The sequence below is a fragment of the Elephantulus edwardii genome, unplaced genomic scaffold (genome assembly GCF_000299155.1).
Source record: "Elephantulus edwardii isolate Elephantulus edwardi_28Jun2011 unplaced genomic scaffold, EleEdw1.0 scaffold00092, whole genome shotgun sequence".
NCBI classification, from domain to species: Eukaryota; Metazoa; Chordata; class Mammalia; order Macroscelidea; family Macroscelididae; genus Elephantulus; species Elephantulus edwardii.
Window position 1 is genome coordinate 6,296,823 of NW_006399842.1, and position 13,429 is coordinate 6,310,251.

A 13,429-nucleotide genomic window follows, 5' to 3' on the forward strand; every position below is an offset into this window, starting at 1 on the left:
CACTGAGAACTGGCTGGAAGGCCAGCTATGGGTTGGTTCCAACTTGACGGTACACAACACAACATAAAACTAGCCTCAAGTAACCCTTGTGCCTTCTCACAAACTGTTCCTTACCTACAGACTTCTCTTTGCCAGATATTCTTGCTTGGACAAATCCTACTTCTGTATTGTATAGATATTATTGGTTTCTTATTTAGTGGTATTTCTACACCTTTAAATTTAAAATATAACTCCATTTGTGCTTCATATAATGCTATATTGTTGTCATAAAATGAGTCTAAGCCAATATGATGGTTTCATTCCCTTTGACAATTATTAGTTTAAATGCAGGCTTTTACTCATTCTGGTCAATAAAACCGTAAGGAATCATCAGTTGGAAATGCTTTATTTGGGGGAGGGCATATATTTCATTCCTCCTAAAAAGAAACGCATAAAAAGCTAGTCTTTTTTTCATAGTAGCAAACAGTCAATCAATATGACCCTTAGTCATCCACAAACAGCATATATTCAGTGAAGGACTCATTTAAGGAAGCATGCTTATGTGCAAAGGGTAGACAGATAAAAACCTGTTAAGAATTTGGTCCTTGATAAAACTGCTGAGCCATTGAATTGATTAACTAAAGCTTTGTGAAGAAAAAAACAAAAAAAGTCCTAATTAAGTATTAGTTATTTTGAATAGATTTTTAGTTTATTTTGTATTTAATCCCATAACATCTTATGGTGGTTATTGTTGTGTGCTTTCAAGTCAGAAGTGACCCACAGCTGACACTCCAGTGGGTTTTCAGAGACAGTAAATTGTATGAGAGGAGATTCTCTATCCTTCTCCCATAGAGCAACTGGTGGATTCAAACCACATGGCATTGCAGCGCAGATACACTGCTAGACCACTAGAGCTCCCTAAGGGCTACAATTATTGCAAAGTAATAATATTTACTCTAAATGCTACAATACCATAAATATCACATGCAAGCAAGATTCTGCTGAAAATGATCCAAAAACAACTGGAACAGCACATCAACAGAGAACTGCTGGAAGTGCAGGCTGGGTTTAGAAGATGCCATGGTACTAGGGCTAATGTAGTTAATGTTAGATGAATATTGGATGAAAACAGAGAGTACCAAAGGAATGTCTATCTGTGTTACATTGACTATGCAAAGGCATTTGACTATGTAGATCACAATACACTGTGGCTGACTCTGAGAAGAATGGAAATCCCAGAACATTTGATTGTACTTATGTGAAACCTATACGTGGACCAGAAGGCAGTCATCAGAACAGAGCAAGGAAACACTACATGGTTCAAAATCAGGAAGGGTGTACACTAGAGATGTGTCTTACCTTCATACCTTTTCATTCTATAAGCAGAATAGATCATCCAGGAGGTTAGGCTCTATGAGGAAAAGTATGGCATCAGAACTGGAGGAAGACTCATTAACAACCTGCATTATGCAGATGATACAACCCTGGTTGCTGAAACTGAGGAGGACCTGAAGCACTTGCTGCACAAGGTCAAGAATTACAGCCTTCAATATGGATCAAATCTCAACATCAAGAAAACAAAGATTTTCACCACTGGGCTGATTGGCAGCATCATGACAGACGGTGAAGAGATTGAGATTGTTAACAGCTCTAGTTTGCTTGGCTCTACAATCAATACTCTTGGTACAAGCACCAGAAAATCAACAGGCATATTGTACTGGAAAAGTCTGCTCTCAGAGATCTCTCCAGAGTACTGAAGTGCAGCAATGTCAGTATGATCCAGGCCATGGGCTTCATAATTATGTGATTTGCATCAGAAAGCTGGACAATGACTAAGGATGATAGAGAATTGATGCCATTGATCTGTAGTGCTGGAGAAGAGTATTGAATATACCTTGGACTGGTAGAACAAACAGGTTTGTCCTAGAGAGGGCGAAACCAGGCTGTTCTTTGGAGTCAAGATTGTTCTTCCACTTAATCAATTAATAATTAAGTCTTTACTATGTGTTAGATGCTGGATATGTTGTTGTTATTACGTGCTGTCGAGTCGTAGGCAACTCATATGAAGGAAAGTCTTCGACACTTGTGTGTGTGACTTTCATCCTTTCTACAGGTTCATAGGGTTTCTGAAGGCAACTATTTACAGAAGTGGATGCCACTCCTGCTTCCAAGCTTGTTTCAACCGGGAAGCAACACCAAACACTGTCCAGTATAGGTAACCCTTATCGCATTTGACACATCAGTGTCACAGTGTTCAGCTTCACAGCGACAAGTTACCTCTGTACTGCAAGTGGACATGCCAGGGCTATAAGACCTAGAAAACTGTTTGAACAAAAACAGTGAACAAACAGGCCTTAGGGCCGCAGATTAGAGTCACCCACCTTTGGCTTGGTAGCATCACTTTTGGTCCACTAGGCCAACTGATCTCTCTCTTGTGTTGTTAAGTGCCGTTGAGCTGTAAGTGGCTTATAGCGACCCTATGAAAGAAAGTCCTGGACACTTGTGTGCATGACTTTTATCCTTTCTCCAGGTTCATAGGGTTTCCAGAGGTAAGCTATTTACGGAAAAAAATGCCACTCATGCTTCCAGTGTAGTAAAATATTCACATTTTTCCTCTAGTGGCACTTACAGCAAATACAGAGCTAATTAGATGTTTTCAGAGTATGGAAGAAAACAGAAGTAATACAGTGGGCACGATAGTAGAATATAGAGAAGAGAACAGAGAAGGTAAAAGGGTAGCTTTGAAAAGAGCAGTAGGGGAAATGGAAATGTTTGATAGTTCTAGAATAAATATAGTTGTCCTGAAGAACTGTATGTAAGTGTAAATTATGTATATTAGCTGAATGCATGATTCTTGAGAAGGATGACGTAGGATCCAGACCAGCATCATTGCATCAGGAAGACTGAGAAAGCAGTTTGCCCTCCCTCTGTTGCACAAGATTGGTCTCCACACTCCCAGAGAAAAGCAGAGGAGCTTTTTTGCTGTTTTCCCTCTGCAATCACTGAGATCCCTGTAGGGTAGACACTGCTTTAATACAACTACCTTTCTCCTTACTCACTGTTTGTGGATCGGATTAAACAGCTTCCTGGCAGGCGGAAGGGTTTTCCAGGAAGGGCAGGCAGAGGTCTGCTATTTCCCAGAAAAACCTGGCAGTCATTAGGCCCTGCTAATAGTAGCTGATGAGTTAATTGTTCTCCCTAACAAGCCTTCCTGCAAGAGGCAGAAATAAACACCAGCAGGGGTTACAAGAAAATAGCAGGTGCTGCACTCCAGCCCTCCCAGGTCAGCTAGAGACATGTAATTTGCTCTTCTGGCTAAGGGTGGATTTGCTGGTCCAGGTCAAGGAGTTCAAGCCGGGTGAAGGACTGATTTCAAAGTAAAAGAAAAGTCATAGTTTTCTCTCCACATGGTATAAGCACACCTTGGCTAAAAACACTTCTTCCCTGTCATTTAAGCATCAGGATTTCCCCTCATGTACTCACCTGGTAGCTGGCATCTACAACAGAGAGCAACAGACGAGGGGCTCGGCTTAGATCATCTGACCCACTTTGCTGAGCCTTTTTTGGCTAAAATTCACTACAGGTTCTCAGCTCAGACTCTTAAACCTTAATATTTTATCAGTAGCTCTCTTACATAGCCTGACAAAGACTTCTCTGGAGGTCTCAGACCCACTGTGTTTATTTTAAGTTTATTTTTAGGTCTTAATTTGCAAAGTAATCAAATAATATTTTTTAGTTTTCTAGAAAACTAGGTCCAGGAGAAAGGTCTATGTACTGACGCTGTCACCCAGGGAGGTAGTCATGGTGTCACCCACCTCCCCTTAGTCTGCTCCCTGCTCGACCATACAGAATACTTCTTGTTGTTAGGTGCCATTCAGTCAAGTATGACTCACAGTGACTCTGAACAGAATGCTTAGTTATGTTTATTATCTTTTTTTAATCATAGAATTATAAGTGACGGAGTTGTAAATTGCTTCAATGTGCTCATTCATAGATTATATAAATACTAACAGAAAAACTATTTAGTCAAATCTCTCCATATAATATTAATACACTTATAATATAGATCATAGTACTGTCACATTATTGGTAGCTGACCAAAAGCCTTTTTTTTCCCTTTTTCTCCTTTTTCTCTATGATTTCACTTTCAAAAACATTACTGGAAAGGATTCACAAACACTAATCACAGTGATACTATACCTAAACCTAAAATGTAAAAATAGCAGAGTATACACACACCCCTGCAGCAATTAAAAGAGCTTTTGCTTATAATGTAGATAAAATCATATGATTCTAATTGCCATTAGATTTGACTCATAGCAACTCTCTACCGAGTTCAGAGACTATTAAATGCAACAGGAGCAGACTCCCTATCTTTCTCCCTTGGAACCACTGGTGGATTGTAATCTTAGGAAGAGTGAAGCTTTGGGTTAGCAGCACAACTCATTATTACCTACACAACCAGAGTTACCAGCAGGTGCCTGAAGGTAAGTTAACATACAATTTTACCCTTATGGGTATATTGATATATGTAAGCCAACTTTTAAAAAAGTGATTTCAGTGTTATGATTAACTCCAGGAGAATTTTACAAAAATATAATAAATTGCTGATAAAAGTCTCATAGACCATCCATCACTTATTGGTTTGCATACAATACTTCAAATACATTGTTTCATTCATTTATATTGTGCTTTATACAATTGTTCATTTATACTGTGTTTCATACACTCATTCTGTTGTTGTTTTTGTTTTTGTTGTTATGTGCCGTCGAGTCGCTTGAGACTCATGGCGACCCTAGGTACAACAGCCCTAAACTCTGCTCTGTCCTGTGCCAGTCACGCTATCTCTGACACTCCAATTCCGATGATCCCATTCATATACCTTGAATTATATACAATTAATTACTATTGACCTATGCCTATTTTTTAAAAATAAATTTTTTTCTTTTTTACTGGTTTAGACCATCACACCCTCTGACAGTGTTACCTGGTGCAGTCCCTAATCCCCACACCCCAACAGTGAAGACACTGGCTCAAGGTATTCTTCTTGACAGATGGGTTTTTTTATCTTCCTCATTTTATTGCTCACAGAACAGTAAAATATTATAGATGCTGTTTTCTTAATGTTTACCTAGTCTAAACTGAGGATATATTGTATTTGTGCATGCCATCTTTGTCACTTCTTGTGCTCAGGAAAGAAATCACTAATCAATTACACTATTTTGTCCTGATTCCAGTCATGAACTCATTTTTCTATCACCAATCTTTTGGACAGTATCAGAAATAAAAATCTATATATTAGTACTTTAATTTTATTGGGAAGAAGCAGATGCTAAGAAAAGATGTAAAAATTTATCAACATCACACTGCATGCTATTGTTAGAGCTTGATATTAGGATCAAGGTTACCTTGGTACCAGAAGGGAGCCCACTCCACAGGAAAATCACTATATCTGTAGAAAAGGGAATCTTCAAAAGGCATTCCCCCCCCATTGTTCAGATTCTAACAACAAATGTTTGCTTATTCTAGCTTATAATGATCATTTACTTTTCTATTATTTACATTTTATCTAATTTGGTGCTTGATACCCCGCGTAATGGGATCCACAAATAAAACATTTCAGAAACTACAGGTTCATTACTTCAAGAGGTTTCACACAAGGGAATAACATTTGCGTCAAGAAAGTGTGCTAGGTGCTGGCTAATAGTATACAACTGTCCTGAGGAAATTCACTAAAAGAAACAGAAATACAGAGATCATGTAATTTAATTCTTTTATCCTATGGACGAAAATTCAGAGACTTTTCCAGAGTTACATAATTACTAGTTGAATCCAAGTCTACAGATCACGTTCAATCGGTAGCACAGTGTTTCATACGATGTCTATGGAATACAGAAAAAAGAAAAATTCAGTCGTCCCTTAAAAATATTCACTGCACTGGGTGCTTTATATACATCATTTTAAACCACCTCTCTTATCCTTTGAGAAAGTTATGATTCTCTTGTTTTGTCCATAAAGAAAGTGAGCCAAAAAGTTTGACCAACTTGCCTTATGTTCATAGTTGACACAACTAGTGTTCAATTCTACATGGATAGATATAGATATATCTTCCTAGATATAGAAAGACTTCTCAGCTTCCTCCATTTGGGCAAAGCCCTTCCTCTCATTTTGAAGAAAAAAAAAACTCTAGAGAGAAATGGCATGCACCTTTCATATTTAGAGTGAAAACTTTTACAGGATCTTAGGGTTCACTCTTTACCTCAATATGTGATTATGAAAGTCTCTTGTTGGAATGAATTTATAACTCAGAATCTCCTGACATTGCAAGTTACTCCCTGTAAGGCAGTGGCCCTGGGGTGTTACTGAAGCCACTGACAATTGTGGAATCACTGACATATTGGGTTTGCTTACAACCAGAGCATATCCTGACTAATAAGGACTGCAAAGCAAGTAAATCAATTTAATGGCTAAAACTTCGTAGGTCATTTTTTGGCAATTTTATCTTGTCCCTCCCCTAGGTACCTTTTAAATATCTGAGTCTCAGTGTCCATAAATGTTAGAGTTATATAGTGTCACCTACTTAAGAAAACTTTTGCAAAAATTGAGCAAATATACGTGAATTATATGGAATGATTTTTGTTTCATGGCAACACTTTATTATATTTCTGAGGGCATAAATCTATACTGGAAAAGATTGCCCGTCTTTTCCCTCTGGAACAGATAGCAGTTTTGAACAGATGGCCTTTTGATTAAAATATAGCACAGAATGCATCATGACACCAAAACACATTTAAAAAATATTTCCTGCTTTCTTCAATTTTGCAACAACAAACTCAGGTATTGAATTAGAATAAATTAGCAATGCCTTATGAATGGTTGACTTTAGGAAATTTGGAATTTGATTTAAGTAATTTAAAAGTAATCTTTTCTAAATCAAGGAAATATTTGTCACAGGTTGTTTATTCTAACACAAGACAAAGAACCACCCTTAATAGGTTTCAAGTACTCTTTCCCCCATCACTTTTTACCTTCTGATGCCAGATGACTGGCCACTGATCTACTTTATAATGTTTCTTAAAACCCACAACACACTTGGAAAACAGATCTGCTATCTCTGTTTGCAAAGCAAAGTTTTCTGAATATAATAAGAGAATGCCCAAAAGATAAAGAGGGTCATATTTTATAAACATACCCTTTAAAAGGTATTCTATTTTTCTTCTCAGATGCAACCACTACCTTATATATAGTATCATTAAAAGAAAACATTAAATTTAATGCATGGGATCAAATAACATAATATAATAATAGCAGCAATTGTTGAGTCCATATATTGAATGATTGATTCAGTGACTGGAGTAATGGGGGTAGGTGTGTCGGAGACAGTGAGATTGACAAAGGATAGACCAAGGTTTAGGGCTGTTGTACATAGGGTCACTATGAGGCGCAGGCGACTCAACGGCACATAACAACAACAATAACAATCACATGCTAAGCAAATGCTAATTTTTTCATATATTCTTATTTCATCCAATTGGCAGCATATGAAGGATGGTGAAGAGATTGAGATTGTAAACAGCTTTAGTTTGCTTGGTTCCACAATCAACACTCTTGGCACCAGCAGCCAAGAAATTAAAAAACATTTTGCTTTGGGAAAGCCTGCTGTCAGAGAACTTTCCAGAGTACTAAAGAGCAATGATATTAGTCTGCAGACTAAGGTGCACCTGACACAGGCCATGGTCTTTGCAATCACTTGCTATGCATCAGAGAGCAGGACAATGACTAGGGATGATAAAAGGAGAATTGATGCCTTTGAGTTGTGCTATTAGAGAAGAGAATTGAGTGTACCATGGACTGCAAAGAGAACAAACAGGTTCACCCTAGAGAGGGTTAAACCAGGCTGCTCCTTGGAAGCAAAGATTCTAAAGCTTCATCTGATGTACTTTTGACATGTTTTAAGGAGGGATCAGTCCTTGGAGAGGGACCTAATGCTTGGGAGGATGGAGAGTCAGTGCAGGAGAGAAAGACCCTGGATGAGATAGATTGATTCAGTGACTGGGATAATGGGAGTAGGTGTGTCAGAGACAATGAGATTGGCACAGGATAGAGCAGGGTTTAGGGCTATTGTACATAGGGTCACTTGAGTCGCAGGTGACTTGACAACAGATAACAACAAAAACAACATTCTGTCATCATATTAAGAAAGATGGAAGGTTAGAGAAAAATAGGGAAAACCTTAACCAGATAGATTGACACAATGACCCTAACAATTGACTCAAGTATATTGAAGGTCATGAGGATGGCACAAGATAGAGCAAGGTTCATACCTGTTGTTTATTGTTGTTGTTGTGTGCCATCAAGTTGGAGCAGGCCCATAGCTGACCTCTCAGTTGGTTTTTCGAAGCAGTTAATTGTGTGGGAGAAGATTGCTCATCCTTCTCCCACTGAGCAGCTGTGGATTCTGATTTTGGGCCTTCAGGATCAAAGGGAAGCTTCTACCTCTAGGTTACCAGAGTTTCTGTTATGTATAGGGTTACTATAAATCATAGCCAACTTGACAGCACTTAACAACAATGTATTAACTAATTTACACTGCCTTCTGAGGTAGGTATTAGTATTTTAGTCATGTTAAGATGAGAAACTCGGGCTCAGTAAAGCTAAATAACTTCTCCAAATTAATACAGCTCATTAATTTATTCAGTAGAATGTTTAGTCCTGTATCATTCGGGCTGTTATAATTAAAACATTTTTTCCCTAAAAATGTTGAGGAACAACTATTAAATCTTAATCCATAATTTTATAAATGAGGAAAAGGAAATGTACCGATTTAATTGTTTCTGTTGTTGAGTACCATTGAGTGGGAACCAACCTATATCTGACACTCTGGCAAGTTTTCAGTGAATTGAACTGGAGGACATTGACCATTTTTCTCTCACAGAGCACCTGGTGGATTCAAATCATGTGCCGTCAGGATTGCAGCAAAGCTTCTTGCCACTAGTCCACCAGAGCTCTTGATGTGTTAGCATAAAATAAATCCGTTGGGTGCTAGAGATGGGCTAATAATGAAACCTTCCTTTTGCATCACAAAGCTACATCTGCTATAAAAATTGACCATTCCCAGCACTATTTCACTTTTCTGTTAAGAGTCAGTCACAGGGCGTTGAGATACATTAATATACAGGTAATCATTTCCTATTGGGACTTGATGAACATCACCGTTTAGTTGTACAGCATTAGGTTGGTCTACAACTTTCATAAAGTTTTTGGACCACTTTTGTCTATTAATAATATTACTTTTTTATATTATTTCAGTTCTAAAGGACAAATTCAGGTAAAAGTAAATGAGTTCTTTTACTGTTATCTAAACTCAATTCAGTTTTTAATAAAGTTTAGAATCTTAGAGTGTACCGTTGCTCCATTGAATATCAAATGAATGATATGTGCAACTTAATAAAGGCATGGCTATTTTATTATCTCTATAATGAGCATAATAATATTCAGTAAGTCATAAGACTGCTTTGATAATTAAGAGAGACAATGTAAATAAAATAAAAACTATTAACATGTTGTTGTTGTTGTTGTTGTTATATGCCACTGAGTGTCTTAAGACTCATAACAACCCTATGTACAACAGCCCTAAACCCTGCTCTATCCTGTGTCAGCCTCACCCAAGTCACTGAGTCAATCCATCTCATCGATGGTCTTCTTGTGCTGTCATTCCACCCTCCCAAGAATGATGTCCCTCTCCAAGGACTGGTCCCTCCTTGAAACATGCTCAAAGTATGTCATAGAAAGCTTCAGAATTTCTGTCTCCAAGGAACAGCCTGGTTTCATCCTATCTAGGCCAATCTGTTTGTTCTCCAAACAGTTCAAAGTATGCTTAATACTATTCTCTAGCATCACAGCTCAAAGTCATCAATTCTTCTATCTTCTCTAGTCATTTTCCAGCCTTCTGATGCATAGCAAGTAATTGCAAAGACCATAGCCTGGATCATGGGCACCTTAGTATCTAAATTGACATCCTTCCTCTTCAGTACTCTGGATAGGTCCCTGATGGAAGATTTTCCCAATACAATTTGTCTTTTGGTTTCCTTGCTGCTGGTACCAAGACTGTTGATTGTGGAGCCAACAAACTGAAGTAGTAAGGCTTAATCCATGCTACATGACATTGTAATTATTACCAGAGTAGTTATTACTCATGTTTTTAATTTTGTTTTTACTCTACACTGTTTTTGGGTGTCTGAATCAATTCTGATTCATAGTGACATCTTGTAAAGCAAAAAGAAATGTTGCCCATTCTTTTGTCCCCATAATTCTGTGTGAGTCATTGTTGTAGGTAGTCATCTATCTTGTTGAGAATCATCTTCTTTGTCACTGAATTTTGTCAAGCATGAGGCACTTCTTCGGCACTGGTCAAAAAATACATGCAAATCCATGAGATGGAGTCTCGTTGTTCTTACTTCTGAAGAGAATTCCGACTGTACATCTTCCAAAACATAAATGTTTGTTCTTTGTGCAGTTGATAGTATATTCAACATTCTTTGCCAAAGTCATAATTCAAAACTGTCAAATCTTCTTTGATATCCTTATTAATTTTCAATTTTCACATGCACTAGAAGTCAGCTGAAAATACCATGATTTGATCAGGCAGAACTTCCCCTCACAATGACCTCTTTATTTTCTGAACGATCAAATACAGAAGCTCAAGCTAATAGACGTTGAGTTGGTTCTCTCTCACAGCAAGTCTTTGCCTGGTTTCCAAGATTGTAAATGTTAGTGGGAGAAGACTGGTCATCTTTCTTCTGTACAGCTGCCAGTGGATTTAAATCACCAGTGATGTGCAGTCTTTAGGTTATCAGCAAAAGTGACTAAGTACTACATCACTACCACTCTAGAACACTAAGAAAATTTAACAAGTATCATACATGATTTGTTATTGAACAAAGAGAAGGAAATTGTGATTATTCTTTTGAGTGTGGTGACAGGATTTTTATAATGAGAATATCCTATGGAATGCTTAGGAAAATATTGTGAACTACTTTTAATTAGACTCTTCTGTTCTCTACTCTTTACTTTCTTTGAGTTCTTTTGTAGTCCTCTAAGTTGTAGAAAACTGATAGTAATACAATTTTTGTTTATGGATATGCTAATTATGCCATGTGGATATTGAAGAGGTTTCCCAGTTTTGAAAATTCTGTTGTTGTTGTTAATGTGCCATCAAGTCGTTTCCGACTCATAGCGACCCTATGCACAACAGCCCTAAACCCTGCTCTATCCTGCACCAACCGCACTGCATCTGACACACTCATCCCGATTACCCCAGTCACTGAATCAATCCATCTCATAGAGGGTCTTCCCCTCCTGTGCTGTCCCTCCACCCTCCCAAACATGATGTCCCTCTCCAAGGACCCGTCCCTCCTGGCAACATGTCCAAAGTATGTCAGACGAAGCCCCAGAATCTTTGCCTCCAAGGAGTAGCTTGGTTTAATCCTCTCCAAGATGAATCTGTTTGTTTTCCTGGCAGTCCATGGTACATTCAGTACCCTTCTCCAGGATCACAGCTCAAAAGCATCTACATTCACAAAATATTTGAATTGACAAATCTTTAAGTTTATTTCAGCATTTCATTGTAAATGCCCGGAAATTAGGACAGTTGTAGTGTCTTATTAGTTCCCTCAGTAATTGAGTTAAATGAAATATATATTAATTTTAGATTTGTATAAGAAATATAGTTTTATGTTTTACTTTTATGAAAACATTTTTAGAAATGTTAAATGTTTTGAGGTCAAGAACACACTTCATCATTTATAGCAATATAATTTTGATGAGTGAATCATCTTGTGGGTTTCTTGTTCAATAAAATGGTGGAAAGGTGTGTGTGTGTGTGTGTGTGTGTGTGTGTGTGTGTGTGATGTAGCATAATGTTTAAGCACTTACCTGCCAACTAAAATATTATATGTTTGAAATCACTAGCTTTCTTACAAAAGAGAAGTAGAGGCAATCATTTATTTCCATAGAGATTACATTTTCAGAGACACTGTGGGGGCACGTTTTCTCTGTCATATAGTTAGTTATATATTGTTGTTGTTATGTGCTTTTGAGTCACCTGCGACTCATAGCAACCCTATGTACAACAGCTTTAAACTCTACCCTAGTCACTATATATGGTCAATATAGATTGGAATAAACTCTCAACTAGATAACACAAAAATATTACATAGGAGCACACTGTACATATAGGAACCCTTGGCTGCGGTTTTGGTTCACATGCTTGCTAACCAAAAGGTCGACAATAAATCTATCAACAGCTTCCTGGAAATAAAAAGATGGGGCTGTCAATTCCCACTAAACTTTATAGCCTCAACAACTCAGTGGAGAGTTGCCATGAACTGAAATCACTTTGACAGAAGTAGATATAATGTGCTTGTTTTATGTGGCATATGGATAGGTGTGTGTGTGTGTGTGTGTGTGTGTGTGTGTGTGTGTGTGTATGCTTATTCACTTCATAGATTATGAGAGAATCCAACTTTAAAAAACAAATATTATAGTCATTTGCAACTTTAAAGATCTAGACAAGTGCCAAGAATTAGAATCGTTATTCTTTTCTAGTAAGTGATGAAGTAGATGCGAAGAGAGTCCACGTGACTCAAAGCCAGTGACTTCCTAGTGCAAATACAAATAGACTTAAAATAGTTACTGTCTAGTACAGTGTCCTTTCTGGATCATTCTATTTCATTTAAAAGATTGGAACATGTTGGCCTGAAACAAGGAAAGCTGGTAGCAAAGTGATTGTGTGTCTTATCAACAACATAATAAGCTCAATAAAGAGTCCATTAGGATGGGGCCTGCAAGGTAAGTAGATTTCCTTTGTAAATAATTGCTACCTCAATGCCACCATTTCCTTCTTCCTGCTTAGCTCTGGCCCAACGTGAGCCCTGATGGAAGAGCCAATTCCCAAGGAATGAAGATGCTGAATTCAGAGCTAACACATGCAATTTTCAAGTTTAAAAAAAGCTCACTTCATCTTCCATTTCTCTTCAATGTACCAGTTTGGAGTCGCTAAACTTAGCGAAATACATTCCCAGAGTTGCTCACTATACGTGTCAGTACAATCATAAAATCAGTCTTTTTCTGATGTATATAACTTCTCAAACTAGCCAGTTCAGCCTGTGTCACATACTTTCTATTTAATAATTTTTATCATTTTAAATTTTTATTTTGCCAGCTACATCAAAACAGAGGCGCGGCTCTGACTAGCTGAAGTTGGGCACCTCACAGAACAGCCAGCAGACCCCGCAGACCCACCCTATTTTCTCAGGTAATTGGAGATGCCAAAAGCCCTCGATATCCGTTCCGGCCCTCGGGCCTATCTACACAGCAATTCTACAGGATGCATCACCTTTGACCGGAAAATATTGCGACTAAACTTCAGAGACACTGATCCCAACATAAG